We start from the raw sequence: 4,961 nt of genomic DNA, 5'->3' as shown, positions 1-4,961 counted from the left end.
TTCCCAAAATAAAATGGGCTGCTTCAGAAAGTGAATACTCAGTTACTGGATGTCTTAAAAAAAGAGACTGAATAACTATTTGCTTAAGGATTTTATAGATTGTAGTCATACTTCATCTCTGGGTTAGACTTTTGAGAGCCCTTCTAATTCTAAGAATCTATGTGTATATTTTTCACTTGTCACCAATTCTTCATGATCTCATCTGGAATTTTCTTGGCAAAGATACTGGTGCAGTTTCCTTCTCCAGGTCATTTCACAAGGAAGGAGACTGAGGTAAACAGGGTTAAGTAATTTGCCCAGAGTCACACATATAGGAATTGTCTGAAGTCAGATTTGAACTCAGGAACATGAATCTTTCTGACTTCAGCCCTGGCATTCTACCCACTTTCCCACCTAGCTGCCCCTGGTGTGTGTGTGTGTGTGTGTATGTGTGTGTGTACATTTGAAAACATACATGCATATTATATATATACATATATTTTATGTAACATGTATGTGTATGTATGTAGTATTTACAAAGTCAAAATTTACTTCAATGCCTTGAACTAGAATGCTGGTTTTCAAATTCTATTCTAAATTTTTCTCCCACACTACATTGTATTACATTGGGGTGGGGTTCACCCTAGTGGTTCTTGAAAGCAGAAAAAGAGGATATATAGAAGGGCAAGAAAAGAATTGAAGGAAGAAAGAATGAAGGAGAGCTTGATAAAGGATTCATGTACACATTTCCTCTCTCATTCAATTTTCTCTAGAAGTCTAACATATCTAACCTTTGTAAAATTCTATTGACCTCCTTAATTTCATATTTATTTTGTGGTCAGATTTATCTAGTTCTGAGAGGAAAGTTGAGGTCTCCCACTAGTATATTTTTACTATTTCCTTTTGTAATTCATTTAACTTCTTTTAAAATGTGATTATTCTACAACTTGCATGCACACATTTCCAAAGCACTTTGCAAACAGACCCTAGCTATGATTTGAAGCTCATATGATGAAACTCTCCATTCAAAAACAGATGAAAGGACACAAATATTCAAACTATTCTTCCTTATGTATTCTTATCTATTCTTCTGGAGAATTAGTATCTGGAAAGAAACTGTAATTTCATTGTTATTGTTTTAAACTGCATTTCAATAATTTTACTGAAAGATCACTTTCTTAGTACCAGAACATAATGGCACATGTTAGATCACTTCAGCCAAGTTAGTTTGCATTGTTCTTGTCCTTTACTTTTGAAGAAGACCAAAATGACATCACTGTGTTAGAATTGAGTTATAGTATATCCAACTATGGCTGATCAGAACAATATGAGCTCAGATTGCTCTAACACAGGTGAGACACAAAGAATACATATGAACATTTGAGGTAACTTTTCAAATTTTGCATATTTTGTGTTTCATTTGGGCTAATTCAATTCTGCTTTGCTCATAGAGCATAGCACTTTCTCTGACCCTTGTCCAAGCTGGGTGATCCTGTACCAGTGTGTTCCATGTCATACAATCAGTTCTGAAATTCTTAAGAAATATCTTGAGAATGGCAGCATATGACTTTTTCTGACCACTTTCTGAGCACTTGTCCTGTGTGAGTTCTCCATAAAATAATTTTTTTTGGCAAGTGTACATTTGGCATTTGAACAATGTAGCCAGCCCAATGGAGTGGTGCTCTCTGCAGTATAGTTGGAATGCTTGGCAGTTTAGTTCAAGAAAGGACTTTGGTGTCTGGTATCTCATCCTGCCAAGTGATCTTCAGAATTTTCCTGAGACAATTCAAATGGAAGTGATTCCATTTCCTGGCATGGCACTGGTATACTTTCCAGGTTTCACAGGCATACAATAATGAGGTCAGCACAATGGTTCTGTAGACCTTCACTTTGATAGTCTAATACTGCTTCTCTCCCAAACTTTCCTTTGAAGGCTCCCAAACATTGAGAAGACTCTGGCAATGCATGTGTCAATCTCATTATCAGTATGGACATCCCTGGAAAACATACTGCCAAGGTGAGTGAACTTATCCACAGAACTCAAAACTTCACCATTTACTGTTACTGATGGTTACACATATGGAAGGTGTAGTGCTGGCTGATGGAGGACCTGTGTGTGGGGGTGTTGTTTTTTTTGGGGGGGATTTTTTTTTCATTTATTAGGCCAAAATTAGTGGAAGCAGCAGAGAATCAATCCACACTTTGCTGCATCTCAGCTTCAAAGGCTGTACACAATCATCTGCAAACAAAAAATCATGCACCAACACTCTCTCCACTTTGGTTTTGGCTTGTAGCCTTTTCAAGTTGAAGAATTTACCTTCAATGCAGTAGCTGAATTTTTGATTCCACGTTTGTCATCATTGAAGACATTTGACAACATGATGAAAACATCAAGCTAAAAAGCATGAGAACAAGCACACAGCCTTGTTTCACTCCACTGGTGATTGGAAAAGCTTGAGAGTATCACCCATTGTCCAGAACCCGGGCAAGCATGCCGTCCGAAACAGAAGTACTATACTAATGAATTTGAATTAGAAAGAAAATTCTTCAATGAATCAGGTGTTTAAGAATAACTGAAGAGTGCATCTGCAAAATGCTTTACAAAATGAAGGATAAGAAATATGAGAAATACTTTGATTCTTTGGTTTATCATTAAAGGGAAGTTTTTTTGTTTGGTTGGTTTCCTCCCCCATAATATGCTGTCAAAGAGAAATTTGAACAGTTATAGCTATTGTAGAAATTAAGCTATATATTGCACAGATTAACTAAATGCTTTCCCAATCTTAGATGTCAATTTAGATTCATTAATCTACAACTGGCCTTACCTGTTCTGTCTACCACATAATTAGTCAATTAAATAGCTGTTTCACTGAATCTGGACAGACAACTCTAAATTTAATTGTTACAGGAGATTATGACAATAGCGTACACTTTATGTATTGCTTTTAAATACAAAGCTTTACACTAATGGTCCCATTTCACACTGACAATAATCCTTAATTAAAAGCTCTAGAATATTAGCATTAGCATATAATGCTTTAGAAGAGCATATCTGAGATTTCAGATTGGCAGACTATGAGAGATATTTGTACAATAGAAATTATTTTTTTCTAAAGGGCTAGAAATTGAAATAAAAATTATTCTTCATAAAACTTTATATAATCCTGACACTTATTCCCTAGGATAATATTGATAATCACTTAAATTTAACGTCTGTCCACAATTTTAATAGAATTTTAAAATCAAATTTAAATGAAAAATATGCCATGCTTTTGAATTATTGGATTATCTAATTATATAAGACTTTAACAAGGTTATTTATACCACTTCAAAGACTAGTAATCATGACTATACTAAAGTGCATCATACCATTTTTCTGAAGTTGATCTTTTTTGGTGTGAACTTTTATCAAAATTCAAATAACATCAATTAAAGTCAATCATATCTCACCATCAATTCTACCTACAATCAGTATGCCAGTCCAGATACTACCAGAATTGGATTAATGTTAACTGTTAATTCACAGTAGTCTCCCATGCTTATTCTATGTTAAGGTTTCACATCTGAGTTTTAGTTTTAACACATATGCTTCAAAGAGGATCTTAATTTAGTCCTGAATATGTTTCCGACTGCAGTACACAAAACCAATTTCCAACTATAGCCTACTTTCCCCTTAAGACTGAAAACATGTCAAATTATCTGTGCATATGTTTTGAAAATAAAAAGCTTTAAAAATTAAAAAAAAAATTCTGGAAACATCAATGATAACCTAGTTGCTATGTTTCAGGCTTCATAGCTTACCCACATTCTTGTACAATTACATAGTTCTGAGGTGACATAAACTTTCAAAATGTTTATTTCTTCACCATAAGAATCCTGTTAAGATCAAATTTCTGGAATTGTTGGAAAATGAGAGATTTGTAATGAATATGATCAAGTGATTTGCAGTACACCTATATAGCACTCCACCTTAACTTATGAACATTTGGTTTAAAACACTTGTTAGATACGTATTCAGTTAGGGATTTTACTATAAATTTCTGCCAGATGATCAGATCTTTGCAATTTATTTTGGAATGTTCTGAAGACATTCTACTTCTTCTGTCAATTCTATAAATTTCCTGTGCTTGAAGTTCCAGTGCAATTATAGACAATGCCAATAGAGAAGGTTTTGCTTTAGAAAACATAATCCTAATATTAGCCTTAAGCTAAGCTTCCAGTCTTTTAAAATTCAGGTTCTTTCTACTTTTGACCAGTAAGTTTTCATGTTGACTAATAGAGCTGTAGAAAATGAAAGGCAGTAGTAGCTTTGATTTTCCAGCACACCTTCTTAAATACAATCTTTTCTATACTCATCAGGTCAGAAACAAAATTTGTAGTGCTTTTTTTGAGATCTAATCAGTGGTTATGGGGACATTTTTTCTTCCTCTCTTGATTTCACAGCCAGATAAAAGCAATTTAATCCCATGTATCGAAGTTATTTGGGCTGTAACTTCATACTGGATAGAACTCTGTCTGTTGAATTAACAACTAAGGAAAAAATCTGTGTCAGAACCAAAGAACTGAGTTTGGTAAGAAGTTTTGGTTAAGAAGCCCTTTCAGTTTGAAGTCCTTCAGTCTTGCAGTCATTTGAAGGGCATTTTCATGAGCAGATCAAATTAATCTCAAGCCACAAACCTTTGGCTGAGATCTGGACTCTAGTTCCAACAGAACATTTATCTGGTACAGTACTTTCTGAGCATCAGTTATTACCAGTGTTTTTATCATGTTGAACTACTTGGAGTGGCTCTTCCTCGGTAGCAAGCCTTTTTCCACCCTCCACTCCCAGACTGTCCTTTCCTCACCCTGAAATATTAGTTCAAATGACTCCAAAGAAACAGGAACTATATGAAGGAGAAGAGAGGGGCCAGAATAGAGGGTGGGATATGATGGAGAGGAGTTTCTGGGCTAGCAGCTCCAGTGAGCTGAGGATGATGCCAGTC

General features: G+C 35.1%; 1 pseudogene; it reads right to left on the bottom strand.

Annotated features, from left to right (window-relative positions):
• Positions 1–3,932: 3,932 nt before the first annotated feature.
• LOC100923066 lies at positions 3,933–4,746 on the bottom strand (annotated as a pseudogene).
• Positions 4,747–4,961: the final 215 nt, after the last annotated feature.

The sequence above is a fragment of the Sarcophilus harrisii genome, chromosome 3, assembly GCF_902635505.1.
Source record: "Sarcophilus harrisii chromosome 3, mSarHar1.11, whole genome shotgun sequence".
Classification (NCBI taxonomy): domain Eukaryota; kingdom Metazoa; phylum Chordata; class Mammalia; order Dasyuromorphia; family Dasyuridae; genus Sarcophilus; species Sarcophilus harrisii.
This window is presented reverse-complemented; position numbering and strand designations above follow the sequence as displayed.